Source organism: Rhinolophus sinicus, linkage group LG17, assembly GCF_036562045.2.
Source record: "Rhinolophus sinicus isolate RSC01 linkage group LG17, ASM3656204v1, whole genome shotgun sequence".
In the NCBI taxonomy this organism is placed as follows: Eukaryota; Metazoa; Chordata; class Mammalia; order Chiroptera; family Rhinolophidae; genus Rhinolophus; species Rhinolophus sinicus.
Window position 1 is genome coordinate 24,805,082 of NC_133766.1, and position 17,902 is coordinate 24,822,983.

The 17,902-nt window shown below is 40.3% G+C and overlaps 1 long non-coding RNA gene across 3 annotated transcripts in view; it reads left to right on the forward strand.

The window, feature by feature from the left end:
• Positions 1-17,902, forward strand: part of LOC109438342 (uncharacterized) — an 84,919-nt gene that overhangs the window by 28,847 nt on the left and 38,170 nt on the right. For all 3 annotated transcript variants that reach the window (XR_012492846.1, XR_012492847.1, XR_012492845.1), the window contains exons 3-4: positions 184-243; positions 452-590. This is a non-coding gene — a long non-coding RNA (uncharacterized LOC109438342). The remainder of the gene's footprint in view (positions 1-183; positions 244-451; positions 591-17,902) is intronic.

Sequence of the window (17,902 nt, forward strand, 5' to 3'; positions counted from 1 at the left end):
CTGTGTCAGTGGGCCCAGTGTTCTCCTAAGACCCCTTGGCTGGATTCATAGTCCTGCTTCCCTCTTTGGTGTCCTTCATACCCTCCTTTAGTCACCCTCACTACCATTGCATTGCCCACGCCATGATCACCTAGCCTAGGGTGGTGGCTTCCCCTGGTAACTCTATTTCCCTTCACTCCATAGATTCATCCTCGGCCAGCTGAAGGCTCACTTCTCAGGAAGCTTTCCCACCAGCTTGACTCGGTATTTCTCTCTGTTCTGTCCTCTCCTTTTATCTGTGCCCATTTAAGTCACTTTCGTAGGCCTGCTCTGCCATGTAACTGATCTTCCCTACCAAACTGGGCTGCCTTGATGAAATCTGGTTCAGATTAGTAAAGGGAAAACACTTATCTGTGTGAAAATGGCGCCCTCTGTCGGTAAACGTATATAATGACTGAAATTTTTTCATCAGAAGCATAAGGACCCAAAGCTGAGAGAACCAGTGATAACCAAGAAAACTCAGCTGCCTCTCTACTCAACACCCTCCACAAGGAGCAGCTGTGTAGCAAGTGCTGCAGCAGAAGACTGAAGTTTCCTGGATCTTGGGGAAGGTAGGTTCCTCTTCCTCGCATCCCTTTAGTGCTCTCTGCTGACAAAGCTTAGCAATGTGCCATCTGGCCAACTAATCACAGATGATGGCCATCTGCTACCGAGCCACGTGAGGCGGAGAGCCTGGAAACTGCTCTCTGGGACTCTGTCCGCACAGGGGGGTAGGAGGTGGGAAGACTTTTCCAAAAAACCACTTTGAAAATATTACTTTAGGAAATAATACTGCCAGCTGAGAAATAAATCAAAATAAAGACCTCAAAAAATGTAGTATAGAAATAAAGTCAAAGAAGAGTAAATAAATAGAACTAAATAAAATTATATAAACTAAATAATTGTAATTGATATGATATGAAACTCAAGAAAAAAGATAAAAACAATTCTTACCATTATGTATAATAAAGATTTCATAATTATTAACGGGTTTTTTAAAATCACAATTTGACAAAAACTGGGAAGGAGAAAAGTTAAAATTTTCATTTTCTTGTCAATAGCTATGGTTTTATTCTTGATGTTAATAAATTTAAGAGATTTAAAAATAAGTATCTATCCACTAGTAGAATAAAAGCTGGATGAAAAGTTTTAAGTAACTAGAGAGAGAAAGAGCAAGGAAAAATGTAGCAAAAACACAAGAAAATAAAAAGGAACAAAAACTATATAAAGTATAAAAGATTACAGTAGCTCAATCATACTAGTAATTATAGTAAATGTGAATGTTTTTATAAAACACTCAAAGGGAAATGGTTTCAAGTGGTTAAAAAATAAGGGGATAGGCAAAGACATATGAAGTAAATGAAACATTTTTTAAAAGCCAGAGAAAGTAGAATTTTAAGGCAAAAAATGCAATGACTGGGAAATAGAAGGCATAAAAATGTCCTTTATGTGTATATAACAGTCATCAATTTTAAGGCTTTAAATAATATTACAGTCATGCATAGCATAACTGTTTCAGTAGACAGACTGCATAGACTACAGTGGTCCCATAAGATTATAATCGGGGTAAAAAGTCCCTATTGTCTAGTGACATCGTAGCCATCATAACGTCATAGTGCAACTCATTACTCACATGTTTGTGGTGATGCTGGTGGAAACAAACCTGTGCTGCCAGTTGCATACAAGTACAGCAATACAATTATGTACAGTACAGTACGCTTGATAATGACAATAAACTATGTTACTGGTTTATGTATTTACTACACTTTTTAAGTTATTTTGGAGTGTCCTCTTTCTACTTATAAAAAAGTTTTCTGTAAAACAGTGATGCTGCGTTATGCTGGCAACAGCCTCATGCATCTAGTGTCTTGATTGCATCATTTTCTCTTGTGCTTGATTTAATCTCATGTTGTTTTGTTCATCATGACCCCTAAGCATGCAAAATCCACCGCTACTGTTGCCAGTAAGAGGCCATGTTGAGTGATTAACCTGAAAACAAAATTAAAAGTGATTAAGTCTATGAAGGTAAAAAAATCAATGATGGTTATTGCTCATCAATCAGGCATGTCCCACACCATAGCTATGATCTTGAACAACAAGAACAAAGTGATGGAAGCTGTTAAAGGATTTGCTTCATTGAAGGCAACAAGACTAATACAAATTTGAGAAGGGACTATATCAGACATGGAGAAACTTCTAATAACTTGGATTGAAGAGCAGACATGTTAGAGATCCCTCTCAGCATTAAGATAACCACAGCCAAAGCAAAAAGTTTCTTTCTGATGTTGAAAGAAAAGACTGGGCTCAACCACAATGTTGGACTTACTGTTAGTTCTGGGTGGTTTCAATGATTCAAAAATCATCATTTATTACATAATGTGAAAGTGAGTGGTGAGCCTGGGAATGCTGATGTGAAGGCAGAGGAAGAATTTTTGGAAACTCTAGATAAGCTGATTGTGGAGGAAAATGATTTGCCAGAGAAAATATTTAATATGGATGAAACATCTCTATTCTAGAAATGAATGCCTGAAAGTACTTTCATCCAGTAAGGAAGTCAAGTCAATGCCAGGTTTCAAGGCTTTTAAGAACAGGATAACAGGGTGGCCAGTTGGCTCAGTTGGCTAGAGTGCAGTGCTCTTAACAACAAAGTCGCCAGTTCAATTCCCATATCGCCAGTGAGCTGCGCCCTCAACAACTAGTTTGAAAACAATGACTTGACTTGGAGCTGATGGGTCCTGGAAAAACATACTATTCCCCAATATTCCCACCCCTTCCCCCAAAAAAAGAACAGGATAACAGTCTTGTGAGAGGGAAATGTCGCAGGCCACAATTGAAATCTTTTGTAATCTGGCACAGTGAGAACCCCCAGGCCTTCAAGCATGTCAGTGAGCACATACTGTCCGTGTCCTACAGGAGCAATAGGAAGTCCTGGATGACCCAGTTTCTCTTCCAATCCTGAATTGCTGTGCCAGAGAAATGGAGAAGTGCTCTTGGGAGAATAACATGCCTTTCAAGATTTTTCCTATTGTTGATAATGCTCCCAGGCGTCTTCCTTTTGTTGGTGGTCTTCATCCTAATACCAAAGTGGTGTTTCTCCCTTTAAACACCAGCTCTTTGATCCGATCAATGGATCTAAGTGTTATAGGACTTTTTCCCAGACTACTGCTGCAACCGAAGAAGACATTGATGCAGCTTTGGAAGAATTACATCTATGATTGCATCAAGACACTTGCTTGGCCTTGGAGTGATGTCACTAAGGAATATATGAATGGCATCTGGAAGAAGACACTTAAGCAGTTCATTCATGACTTCAAAGGATTTGCCAAGGATGAGGATGTTACGAAACTCAACAGGCTGGTGAAGATGGCAAACAATTTAAACCTGGGTATGAATGAGGGGCTCCTAGAGGTGGTGCCTAAGGAACTGACAGATGAGAAGGTGTTGGAAGTGGAATAGGAACACATAGCTGAAAATCAGCAAGAGAAAAGGAAGCTGCAGGAGAAGAAAAAGAAACAGTAAGAAAATTCACAGTGACAGGTTTAACAGAAGATTTTGCTTGTTTTTTCAAAGTTGTTGATACATTGTTGTTTTATTTATTTTTTAATTACAGTGGACCTACAATATTATATTAGTTTCATGTATGTAACATAGCGGTTAGACATTTATATGAGGTATGACAAAAAAATACAGTGAATGTTTAAGTTAAAAACAAATTATTACAGTAGAAGACACATTGCCATTAATCCCCCTCAAAATACTCCCTCTCGCTTCGAACACACTTAATCCATCACTCTTGCCACTTTGTGAAGCAGTTCTGGAAATACTCTTTTGTGAGTATCTTTAGTTGCACTGTTGTGGCTGCCTCGATGTCCTGAGTCAATACAAAATGTTTCCATTTTCATGATCATTTTGACATTGGGAAAGAGCCAGAAGTCGCAAGGTGCCAGATCTGGTGAATAAGGTGGATGAGGACACACGGTCATGTTTTTTTTGACAGAAATTGCTGTACCAGAAGTGATGTGTGACACAGAGCATGGTCATGATGGAGAATGAAACCATTTGCCCATTTCATTGTTCGTGATAAATGATTTACGGGACATTTTAAAACAAACCTTCTCTCAACCGTAGCTCACACCAGACTGACTACACGATTGAAACTTGTCAAATACTGTTACTAAGGTTTGATGCCTCACTTCCCGTATTGAAGATCCCTGCCTTTCTGTTGGATGGCACTCAGCAGCAGCATTCACCATATTTTGTGATCATAATTGTGATTTTACTGTAATAATTTTTTTAAATTTAAACATTCACCATATTGTTTGATCACACCTCGTATAACTTGTGAAGTGATCACCTCGATAAGTCTATAACCCATCTGACACCATACATAGTACAATATTATTAGCTACATTCCCTGTGCTGTATTTTACATCCCAGGGACTTTTAAAAAAGTAATTCATTTATGTATTAATAAATTTAATCATTTAACAGGACCCTGTGATATAATGGTGACTAAGAGCATCCATAGTACTTGCCTTCATGGAGATTAAAGGCTGGTGGATGAGGTAGAGAGAAACCAAATTATCCAACCAAAGAATCACAATTATAATTTTTCTAGGTATTACAAGAAGAAGATAATTGTGCTCTCAATATAAAGATTATTGATATGTAATAATAATTAACTATGATTTAATTTTAGCTATGTTCCAACACTAGTCAAAGCATTTTATATGCATTAACTCTTTATCCTCACAATAACCACATTATGAGGAAAATGGGTACTAGATTTATTGGGGGAATCACTTTCTCAATATGCTGTACACCTGAAACTAATATAAAATAATATTGAATGTCAACTATAATTTAAAAGATATATAGTCATGGGATGTAAAGTGCAGCATGAGGAGTATAGTCAATGGTATTGTAATAGTTATGTACGGTGTCAGACGGGTAGTAGACTTGCTGGGTTTATCATTTTGTGAGTTGTGTCACTGTCTAATCACAATGTTCTTTTGTACATCTGAAACTAATAACAACAACAACAAAAAACCAAGATGTAGATAAATAGCAGTAAACATAGGGTTGGAAAGAAGTACCTAGAGGAATAGGCTTTTAAGAGTGTGCGTTATTCAAAGAGATGCTCCAATGAGCTTAAATCTATCCAGCTTTATCTTGCATCATACTCTGTTGCTATCTAAAATCCAGCTGTTTTTTCCTTTAAATTCTTCTGAATACCTCATTCTCTTTTACCCCACAGCCCTTTTAAAAAAATATTTTTATTAAAATATAGCTAATATGCAATATTATATTAGTTTCAGTAGTACATCAGTTATTTAACAGTACCCACCTGGCACTATACATAGTTATTACTATATTATTGATTATATTCCCTATGCTGAAGAAGTGATCACCATGATAAGTGTAGCAACCATCTGACACCATACCATCCTATCACAATATTGTTGGCTATATTTCCTATGCTGTACAGTACATGCCCAAGACTTATTTGTTTTATACCTAGGACTTTGACCTCTTATTCCCTTTTATCTTCCCCTCCTTTCTAATTTTTCAATTACAGTTGACATTCAATATTAGTTTATATTAATTTCAAGTGTACAGCATAGTGTTTAGACATTTGTATAATTTACAGTGATCCCCTTGACTAGTACCCACTTAGCATTATACATAGTTATTACCATATTATTGATTATATTCCCTATGCTTTACTTCCCCATGACTATTTTATAACTACCAATTTGTATTTCTCAATCCCTTCACCTTTTTCACCCTGCCCTCAACCCCCCCTTCCACCTATAACTCCAATACATCTAGTAGAATCCATCTGACACTATACATTGTTATTACAATATTACTGACTATATTCCTTATGCTGTACCCTACATCCCCATGACTACTGTGTAACAATCAATTTGTGCTTCTTCATCCCTTCCCCTTTTTCACTCACCCCAAATCCCCTCCCATCTGGCAGCCATCAAAATGTTCTCGGTATCTACGAGTTTGTTTTTGTTTCATTTATTTGTTTATTTTGTTCTTTAGATTTCACTTATAAGTGAAATCATATGACATTTGTCATTCACTGTCTGACTTACTACACTCAGCACAGTACCCTCTAGGTCCATCCATGTTGTAACAGATGGCAAGATTTCATTATTTTTTATGGCTGAGTAATATTCCATTGTATATATGTACCATGTCTTCTTTATTTATTCATCTATTCAGGGACACCCAAGTTGCCTTCATATCTTGGCTATTGTAAATAATGCTGCAATGAACATATGGATGAGCACAACCCCTCGAAGTAGTATTTTGGGTTTCTTCAGATAAATACCCCGAAGTGGGATTACTGGGTCCTTCTTTGTCTGTTGTTATAATCTTTGATTAAAATACTAAATTTTGTCTGATATAAATATTGCGACCCTAGCTTTTTGTATGTTTGTTTATTTCCATTTTCATGAAATAGCTTTTTCTATCCCTTTACTTTCAGTCTGTGCGCATCTTTCAATCTAAAATGAATCTCTTATAGGCAGCGTATGTAAGGGTCTTGTTTTCTTATCCATTCAGTCCCCCTATCTTTTGATTGGAGCATTTAATCCATTTTACATTGAAAGTAATTGTTGATAGATATGTAGTTATTGCCATTTTATGATTCATATTTTATATATTTTAATTTTTTTATCTTAAAGAAGTCCCTCTAAGATTCTTTGTAATACTGGTTTGGTGGTGATGAAGTCCTTTAGCTTTTTCTTGTCTGGGAAGCTCTTTATCTGTCCTTCAATTCTAAACGATAGCTTTGCTGGGTAGAGTATTCTTGGTTGTAGGTACTTGCTTTCTGTCACTTTAAATATTTCCTACCAATCCCTTCTGGCCTGCAAAGTTTCTGTTGAGAAATCAGCTGCTGGTCTTATGGGAGCTCCCTTGTAGGCAACTAACTGCTTTTCTCTTGCTGCTTTTAAGATTCCCTCTTTGTCTTTAACCTTTGGCATTTTAATTATGATATGTAGGGCTCTTTGGGTTCATCTTGTTTGGGACTCTCTCTGCTTCCTGGGCTTGAATATCTATTTCTTTTGCCAGGTTAGGGAAGTTTTCTGTCATTATTTCTTCAAATAGGTTTTCAATTCTTTGCTCTCTTTCTTCTCCTTCTGTTACCCCTATAATGTGAACGTTGGTATGCTTGATGTTCCAGAGGCCCTTTAAACTCTCCTCATTTTTTGAGTTCTTTTTTCTTTTTGCTGTTCTGATTGGGTGTTTTCTGCTACCTTGTCTTCTAAATCACTGTTTTGATCCTCTGCTTCATCTAATCTACTGTTGATTCCCTGTAATGTAGTCTTCATTTTTGTTATTGTAGTCTTTATTTTTGACTGGTTCTTTTTCATGTTTTCTATCTCCATTTTTATGTTTCCTATTGTTAGGCATGGACAGAGGAATGAGTCGCAGGAGACCAAAATTGGTCTATTAGAATTTATTTGGCGTGTTTGAGCTGTGGGAGGTCAAGCTAGAAAAGACCATAACCTCCCCGAGCAAAGAGGGGTATGGAGTTTTATAAGAGGGGGTAAACAAGGCTGTGTTCCCTTTTAATGCTTCAGGGGGTTTTCATTGACAAAGGGTTTCAGGGCATGACCAAGCCCTCCAGCTCCATACTCCGGACCCAGGTCGCCATCCAGACCACCCAGGCCCGTCCAGGTCCACTGATCATAGGCCCCTAGGAGATAAAGCAAGACAAGATGAAGACAAGATGGCTTTTAAGATAGGGTTTCTGCTCCTGGCCTAAATATGGTTTAACATCTATCTCTTTGTTGAAGGTCTCCCTGAGATCATTGAGCATCTTTATAACCAGTGTTTTCTGCATCTGATAGATTGTCTCCATTTTGTTTGGTCCTTTTTTTGGAGCCTTGTTTTGTTCTTTTATTTGAGACAGGTTTCTTTGTCTCCCCATTTTGGCTGCCTCCCTGTGTTTGTTTCTATGTATTAGGTAGGGCTGCTATGTCTTCCGGTCTTAGTAGAGTGGCCTTATGTAGTAGGTGTGCCGTGGGGCTCAGTAGCAGTCTTTCTGGTCACCTGAGCCATGTGCTCCAGGTATGGGTTGTGTATGATTTCCTGTTGTAATTGAGCCTTGGTTGCTATTTGCATATCAATGGGAGGGATTGATCCTTGGGCTCATTAGTTGTGAGGACTGGCAGTGACTACAGTGGAGGAGCTATGGCACAGGGGTTGACCCTACAGAGTGGGATCTGCCTCATTAGGGTTCTGGTGCCTACCCAATCTGTCCCTTGGGTGTGTTGTCCTGGGAGGTGGCTGTGTGATTCTCCAGCTCATTTGTAAGCTGCTCACTAGGTGTGCCAACCCCAGGGCTACCTGGAAGGGAACCTGCTGCAGTTCAAGTTCAGCTGCAACCCATGCTGAACCTGGGGCCACTCAGCAAGAGCCACAAAGCAATCCACAGATGGCTGCCCCCCATGCAGTGATTGGAAGTACCTCAAGAGGCCAAGTCATGAACGAAGGCTGGCTGCCAGTAGTGCTGGGCTTAGGGCTGCTCAGCCAGAGGTACAGGACATGCTCAAGCCAGATGCTGCTTGTCTGGGTTCCTCAAACCTTTGAGAGACCGTAGGAAAGTCTGCAGCATGAGTTAGGGTAGGCAGTTTGTACAAAAAGCCACTGGAAATGGCTTGGGTGTGCTGGAATGTTGGGTGGGGCAGGGTCTCAGAATCACCAGGGTGTGGTGAACAAATGAAGTTAGCCAGCTTGATGAAGACTCAGATACAGTGTCTGCCTGTGTCTGCATGCTGAGAAGGGGGAGGGCTCAACAAAGAAACAATGGCCTCTGCCAGCTCCTCCAGCTGGGAGAAAGCTGCCCCTCCAGCCCCTGTCCTGAAGCCAGATAATTCAGTTCCCCACCATATGTCCCTGTTGCCTTTCCAGATGCTGCCCCAATATTGGAACTCAGAGCCAGTGATTCCATTGGTGATTAAGTTCGTGTGAGGTCCCTTAAAGAGGAATGCCTAGGAGTGCAGTCACACTTCATCTCACTCAGCCACAATCTCTGCTGGTTTTCACAACCAGATATTTTGAGGGACTTCTCTCCCTGCACTGAAACCCTGGGCTGGGGAGGGGCTGGAACCCCTTGTTCCTCCAGGGGTACCTCCGCAGCCAAGATATCCCTCCCAATTTTTAATGGTCACACGAGGTTTAGGGACCAGCCTGTTCTGCGTCTCTGCCCCTCCTACCAGTCTCAAGGTGGCTTCTTCTGTATTTCTGTAGTTGTAGAGCTTTGGTTCAGCAAGATTTCAGGCAATTCTCAATGATGATTGTTTTGTAGTTTAGTTGTGATTTTGATGTGGTCATGAGAGAAGGTAAGCACAGCATTTACCTGCTCTGTCATCTTGACTGGAACCTTTTTCCACTCCACAGCCTTTGCATATAATATTTACACTGCCTAAAATAAATGACCCCATTGCCTATGGGGTAATTTCTAATTAGTTCTATAGGTTAATCATAGTCATATACTTTCTCTTTCTCTTTTTTTCTTTTTTAATAAACTTTATTGGGGAATGTTGGGGAACAGTGTGTTTCTCCAGGGCCCATCAGCTCCAAGTCATTGTCCTTCAATCTAGCTGTGGAAGGCACAGCCTAGCTCCAAGTCCAGTCACCATTTTTCAATCTTTAGTTGCAGGGGGTGCAGCCCACCATCCCATGAGGGAATTGAACTGGCAACCTTGTTGTTCAGAGCTCATGCTCTAACCAACTGAGCCATCCGGTCTGCCCTCTGGCAGCTCAGTGGCAGCTTGTTGTCTTCAATCAAGTTGTGGGGTGCAGCTCACGGGCCCATGTGGGAATCGAACTGGCAACCCTGTTGTTCAGAGCTCATGCTCTAACCAACTGAGCCATCTGGCCACCCCTCCGGAAGCTCAGTGGCAGCTCGTTATCGTCAATCTAGTTGTGCAGGGTGCAACTCACTGTCCCTTTTGGGAATTGAACTGGCAACCCTGTTTTTCAGAGCTCACACTTTAACCAACTGAGCCATCTGGCTGCCCCCTCTCTTTATCTCTTAAATCTATTCTTTTTCAGAGAAAGTTTCACTGATGCCATCAACTAGATTTGATGCAGTATTTGGTGATTGTTAAGAACTCAGGCTCTGACCCCAAATGTCTGGGAGTTGTTCCCAGCTCAGCCATGTACTACTTATGTGGTCTTGGATAAGTTAAATACATTAGCATCCCAGTCACTATTTTTATAAATGGCAATTTGTACTTCGTAATTCCTTTCACCTTTTTCACTCATCCTCCCAGGCCCCCTGAAATCTGGTGACTATCAATTTATTCTCTGCATCTATGAATTTGTTTCTGTTTTGTTTGTTACTTTGTTTTTCGGATTCCACATATAACTGAGATCATATGGTATTTGTCTTTCTTTTTCTGACTTATTTCACTTAGCATACCCTCTAGGTCCATCCATGTTGTCGCAAAAGGCATTTCATTCTTGTATTATGACTGAGTAATATTTCATTGTATATATGCCACATTTTCTTTATCTATTTGTCTATCAATGGACACTAAGGTTCCTTTCATATCTTGGTTATTGTAAATAATGCTGCAGTGACATAGGAATGCATATGTCTTTTCCAATTAGTGTTTTGTGTTTCTTCAGATAAATACTCAGAAGTGGGATTGCTGGGTCATATGGTAGTTCTAGCTTTAATTTTTTGAGGAATTTTCATACTGTTTTCCATAGTGGCTGCAGCAATTTGCAATCCTACAATAGTGCACGAGGGTTTCCTTTTCCCTACATTCTCACCAACATTTGTTGTTTGTTGATTTATTAATGATATCAATTCTGACACATGTGAGGTGATAGATCATTGTAGTTTTAATTTGCATTTCCCTGATGATAAGAGATATTGAGCATCTTTTCATATGTCTGTTGGCCATCTGTATGTCCTCTTTGGAGAAATATCTTGTCAGGTCCTCCACCCATTTTTCAATCAGATTGTTTGGTGTTTTTTTGTTTTTTGTTTTTTGTTTTTTGGTGCTAAGTTGTATGAGTTCTGTACATATTTTGGATATTAACCACTCATCAGATGCATTATTGGCTAATATCTTCCCCCATTCAGTAATTTGTCTTTTATTTTTGTTGATAGTTTCCTTTGCTGTGCAAAATCTTTTTAGTTTGATGTAGTCACATTTGTTTATTTTTTCTTTTGTTTCCTTTGCCTGTAGAGACATATATAAACACACATACACACACACACACATATATATACATACATATATATTTATATATATACACACACACACATATATATGTATATATATATATATATATATATATATATATATATATATATATATATATATATATATAGCTAAGTGTGATGTCAAAGAATTTACTGCCTATGTTCTAGGAGTTTCATGATTCTGGATCTTACATTTAAGTTTTTAATCCATTTTGAGTTTATTTTTGTATACAGTGTAAGAAAGTGGTCTAGTTTCTTTTTTTGCATGTACATATCTCTCTAGTTTTCCCAACACTGTTTATTGAAGAGACTATATTTACCGTTTGTATATTCTTGCCTCCTTTGTCATAGATTAAATGACTATATAGGCATAGGTTTTTTTCTGGGCTCTCTATTCTTTACCAATGCTCTATGTGTTTTGATCTATTTTGATGCCAATACCATGTGATTTTGATTACTACAGCCTTGTAGTATAGTTTGATATCAGGTAGTGTGATACCTCCAACTTTCTTCATCTTTCTCAATATTTCTATGGCTATTTGGGGTCTTTTTTGATTCCATAGAAATTTTAGGATTATTTGTTCTAGTTCTGTGAAAAATGCCATTGGTGTTTTGATAGGGATTGCATTGAATCTGTAGATTGCTTTGGGTAGTATGAGGTGTGATCACAAAATAGAGTGAATGTTTAAATTAAAAAATTATACAGTAAAGGACACATTGCCATTAATTGCCTTCAAAATACTCCCCTTCACTTTGAACACACTTGTCCCATCATTCTTACCACTTTCTGAAACAGTTCTGGAAGTCCTCTTTCATGAGTGTCTTTAGTTATGCTGTCATGGCTGCCTCGATGTTCTGAATCATTTTGAATTTGGGGAAGAGAGAGAAGTTGCATGGTGCCAGATTTGGTGAACAAGGTAGATGAGGACACACCATAATGTTTTTATTTGACAGAAATTGTTGTATAACAGAAGCAATTTGTGACATGGAGCATTGTCATGATGGAGGATGATTTATGGCACACTTTAAAATACACCTTCTCTCAACCATAGCTCATATACAACCGACTGCAGTAAACAAGTTGAAACTTGTCACACACTGTTATTAAGGTTCAATGCCTCACTTCCCGTATTGAAGATCCCTGCCTTTCTGTTGCATGGCACTTAGCAGCAGCATTCACCATATGTTTTGATCACATGGAAAGGCTCTGTGTCACATATTGCTTCTGGTATGGCAATTTCTGTCAAATAAAAACATTACTGTGTGTCCTCCTATACCTTATTGACTGGATCTGGCACTGTGTGACTTCTGGCTCTTCCCCAAAGTCAAAATGACCACTAAACGTAAACGTTTTGAATTGATTCAGGACATCGAGGCATCCACAACAGCACAACTAAAGACATTCATGAAAGAGGGCTTCCAGAACTGCTTCAGAAAGTGGCAAAAATGATGGGTTAAGTGTGTTTGATGTGAATGGGATTAATAGCAATGTGTCTTTTACTGTAATAAATTTTTTTTTAAAGATTTTATTGGGAAAGGGGTACAGGAATTTATTGGGGAATAGTGTGTACGTCCAGGCCTTTTTTCCAAGTCAAGTTGTTGTCCTTTCAGTCTTAGTTGTGGAGGGTGCAGCTCAGCTCCAGGTCCAGTTGCCGTTGCTAGTTGCAGGGGGCACAGCCCACCATCCCTTGCGGGAGTCGAACCGGCAACCTTGTGGTTGACAGCCTGTGCTCCAACCAACTGAGCCATCTGGGAGGCAGCTCAGCTCAAGGTGCCGTGTTCAATCTTAGTTGCAGGTGGCGGAGCCCACCATCCCTTGCGGGACTTGAGGAGTTGAACTGGCAACTTTGTGGTTGAGAGCCCACTGGCCCATGTGGGAATCGAACCGGCAGCCTTCGGGGTTAGGAGCATGGAGCTCTAACCGCCTGAGCCACCGGGCTGGCCCCCTCTATATTTTCTTATCCATGCTTTTGTTGATCTTTTCTTTTCTAGTTAAAGAAGTCCCTTTAACATTTCTTGTTATACTTAGTGGTGGCGAACTCCTTTAGCTTTTTATTGTCTGGGGAAATTATCTCTTCTTTGATTCTAAATGATATTCTTCCTTGCTGGGTAGAGTAATCATGGTTGTAGCTTTTTACTTTTTATCACTTTGAATATTTCATGACAATCCCTTATGGTCTGCAAAGTTCCTGTTGAAAAATCAGCTGACAGTCTACAGGAGCTCTCTTGTAAGTAACTAGTTGACTTTCTCTTGCTGCTTTTAGGACCCTCACTTTGTCTTTAAATTTTGGTATTTTAAATATGATATGAGCTTCTTTGTGTTCATCTTGTTTGGGACTCTCCAAACTTCCTAGACTTGTATGTCTATTTTCTTTGCCAGGCTGGGAGAATTTTCAGTCATTAGTTCTTCAAATAGGTTTTCATCCCTTGCTCTCTCTGTTCTCCTTCTGGCTTCCCTATGATGTCAGTGTTGGTATGTTTGATGTTGTCCCAGAGGTCCATTAAACTATCCTCATGTTTTTTATTCTCTTTTCTTTTTGCTGTTCTGATTGGGTGTTTTCTGCTACCTAGTCTTCCAGATCACTGATTTGATTTTCTACCCTATCCTCATCTTGACAGAATGCCCTTATGTAGAAAGTGTCCTGTGGAGCCCAGTAGCACAATCTCTCTGGTCACCTGAACTGGGTTCTCCAGGGTGTCCCCTGTGTAGGTTGTGTATGCCCTCTCCTATTGTAGTTGGGCCTTGATTGCTGCTGGCACATGTGACCAGTGGATGGGGTTGACCCTCAGGCTGATTGTGATGGTTGGCTGCAAGTACAGTGGATGAGCTGTTGTACAGGAGGTGACACCATGGAATGGTAGTCCCTTTAGCAGGGCTCTGGTGCCAGCTGAGGCTGGCCTTCAGGAGTGTCAGTTGTGGAGCTGGTTGCATGTGGCTCTAGTGTGGTCTGAAGCCAGCCACTGGGTTTGTTGGGTCTGGGGCCTCTTGGGAGGTCCTCTGGAACAGGGCAAGTCCAGCCATCACCTGTGCTAGGCTTGGGGTCACTTGATGGAAGCTACAAAGTGATCTGTGGTTGCTGCTTATACTGGGCTTAGAAGCTCTTGACACTTATGCTGGATTTGTGACCACTTAGTTGGAGCTACTTTCTAGGTCCAAACTGGCCACCACTTATACCATGCTTAGGGCCACATGATGGGAGTTACAATGCAAGATGAGATTGGTCACTGCTTGTGCTGGTCTTGGGGCCACTTGACAGGAACTACAACACACTGAGGCCTGCCACTACTTGTTTGGAGTTTGTGGACCTTTGAGATAGTCTGCAGTGCAAGCCTAGGGCAGCCACCACTCACGTGGGGTTTACAGTCCCTTGAGGATTCTGCAGTGCATGCTAAGGCAGGCTGCTCCCGAGGACGAGCTGCCAGAAGAGGTTCCAGCTGTTGCGTGAGTTGGGTGGGGCAGAGTCTCATGGATTCAGCACCGGAGGTGAAAGATGTTTGGCACCTGCCTGCTCAGAGCCAATTGGGTGGGAAGAGAGCTCAACAAAGGAACAATGGCACCTGCCAGCACTTTTGTCACTGGGGAGAGTTGCCCCAACCCCTTCCCCTTCAGGCCTTGCTCTGGAGTTAGTCAATTTAGTTCTTCCCCGTGTGTTCCTGGAGCTGTTCGAGCTGTTGCTCCTGTGCTGGAGCTTAGAGTAAGTGAGTTTGTGAGTAAGTCTGTGAGTGGTTCCTTTAAGAGCAACATGTGTCATCTCCTGAAGCCCTTTGTCTCTCTGGGACATAATCCTCACTGATTTTTACAGTATGTGTTATGGGGACTCCTCTTTCTTACACTGGTGCCTCGGGCTGGGGAGCCCTGTGTGGGACTGAGTCCCCTCAGTCCCTGAGGAGGGATATCTGAACCTGAGATATCCCTTCTGATTCTTAATTGCCACACCATGGTTTGGGACTAATCCATATGTCCACCCCTCCTGTCAGTCTCTATGTGGCTTCTTCTTTATATCCTTAGCTATGTGAATTTTGTTCAGCTATTCTTTAGGTGGTTTTCAGTGATGGTTGTTCTATAATTTAGTTATAATTTTGATGTGGTCATGGGAGAAGGTGAGCACAGCGTTTACCTACTCTGCCATCTTGATTAGGAGTCTTCACAAGCTTTTGTTTATTACAAATCAGTCAAGCACTCTATTACATGAATTGGAAAATTTGCATTACCTCTATTCACTAAAATAACCCTGTGTTAAATTCGGTTTGCAAGTAACTTGTTGGAGACATTATTACACGTCTTGTGAAACACTTCACTATATGGATTACAGAATTGGTTTCACTTCTATTCACAGAAACAGCACAGTACTGAATGAGATGTTTTCTAACACCCTCTTGTAAGGTGTGTTCAGCACAGTGCTATTTCCATACATTTAAATAATACCCATACATCCCCATGTATGCAGTGAATTGTGTTACGATATTTGAAATAAAGATGTGTCATATCCCACAGGTTAAGGGCCCAGTACCATGAAGCTACCACCATTTCAGATGCCAATCACAAGTCCGAACTGTGCTTCTGACCAACTGGATATAAATTGGAAGTTTCCACAACCCACGCCTCAGGCTCAATTGATTTACTAGAATGGCTCATAGAACTCAAAGAAACATTTACTTACATTTGCCAGTTTATTATAAAGGATATTATAAAGAATACACTGAACAACCAGATTAAGAGGTGTACGTAGAGTGGAGTCTGGAAGAGTCCTGAGTGCAGAAGCTTGTGTCCCCATGGAAAACTTTAATGTGCAGATATTTTCATAAGGTTCTATATTTTATTGAAAATAAAAACAAACAAACAAAGAAACTCCAACTCACTAGTAAATTGTTTGAATTTGTGCATGGCTTGCCTGCTGCACCAGGAGTGGGAAGCAGCGAGCTGATACAGAGCTTGCTGTGTGAGTTAGTAGAAAATCCTGATGGTCCCACTAGTAGCTTGCATTGGGACCTTGCTTTCATCATTTTCTCTCTCTCAGTTTCTGTTTCTCACCTGTGAAAAGAAGGCATTGGGCTGAGTAATCCTTAGAGTCTCTTCTAAAACTCTCTGTGTAAGGTTTAAATAGAAGTTTCGCACTGATCTAGGCCTTGGGGACAGAACAGTGCACCAAGCAGACAAGAATTTTCTACCCTTATGAGGCTTACATTCCAGTGGGGCTTTCCAGAGCTCTGTGGCTGCCACAGTGATGGTATGGGTGTGAGACATGGAGGGTGTGAGCCTGGGTAAAAAGTCAGGCCAAGGCATGACCAGTAGGCACTAGATAGGTCCAGAGACCAGGCAATGCAGGAAATAGGATGGGATTTGCTGGAGCCAAATGAGGTGGGAGCAGGGAGCAATCTATTCTTAGGGCCAATAAAGTTAGAGATTGGCAGTGGGAGAAGACTGACTGACTGGGAGGAGACACAAGAGAGTTATACCTACAGGACAGCTGTGCCTACAACACTTCCAGAAATAGTAAGCCTGTTTAATGTTCCTTAGCAGGGCCTGCTCCTGAGCAGATGGGGTGGTGCACAGTTCCTAACATGCATAAGTACTGAGAGGGAAAGTGGAGCACACATGTATAGCAAGGAGGAGAGGGAGAAAGAATGGGCCCCAGAGGAGTGAGGGCTTAGAGGAACAGTTTGGAGCCTTATACCAGATAAGCCTTCTGTAGCTGTTGTATGAATGAATGGACGAAACAGAGGGGAGCATTAGGTACTTCACTTGTTCTGTGAGCCCTGGTAAGTCATGAGCACTGTTAACATGTGCCTCAATATTTTAATTATCTGGTTAATAGCTATTCCCAGGTCTTCAATTGCTTTTTATTCTTAAATGTCTAGAGGCTCAGTTCTGAATGGAATGTATATGATTAGGCAGTGGCCTACTTAATACTAGTTAACTTTGGTTGAATGATTATTATGTAATAAATGTTCTGCTAAACCTTTTACATGTATGATTACCTTTAACCATTAATTTCACTATACCCTTATGAGGTGGAAGCTATTATTCACATTTTCTAGACAAGAAAACTGAAATTCAGAGATGCTAAGCTCCTTGCTGATGGTTATAGGAGATCAGGAGATACATGATGCTGAGCTCCCCAACCCCCCTATTCTCTCTCCAGTTTTCAGGGTGGCAAAAGATGAGTGATTAACCACCTTTAGGTGCATGAGCTTTTTCTTTCCTTGCTCATTTTTATTGTTATTATTTTTAAATTTTGTATTAAGTATAGTTGGCATACTATAGTATATTGGTTTCAGATGTACAACGTAGTGATTAAACATTTATACACCTGATAATGTGATGACCACACTAAGATGGCTAACCATCTGTCACCATGCAAAGTTATCACAATATTGTCGACTAGATTCCCTGAGCTGTACAATACACCTTCATGGCATATTTATTTTATAACTGGAAGTTGGTACCTTTTATTCCCCTTCACCTTTTCACCCATCCCCCCCCCCACGCTTTCTGGAAACCAGCAGCCTGTTCTTCCTTTTTCAGAGTCTGATTTTGTTTTGCTTTTTTTTTAAGATTCCACATAAAAGTGAAATCATGCAGTATTTGTCTTTCTCTGACTTATTTCATTTAGCATAATGTTCTCTAGTTCCATC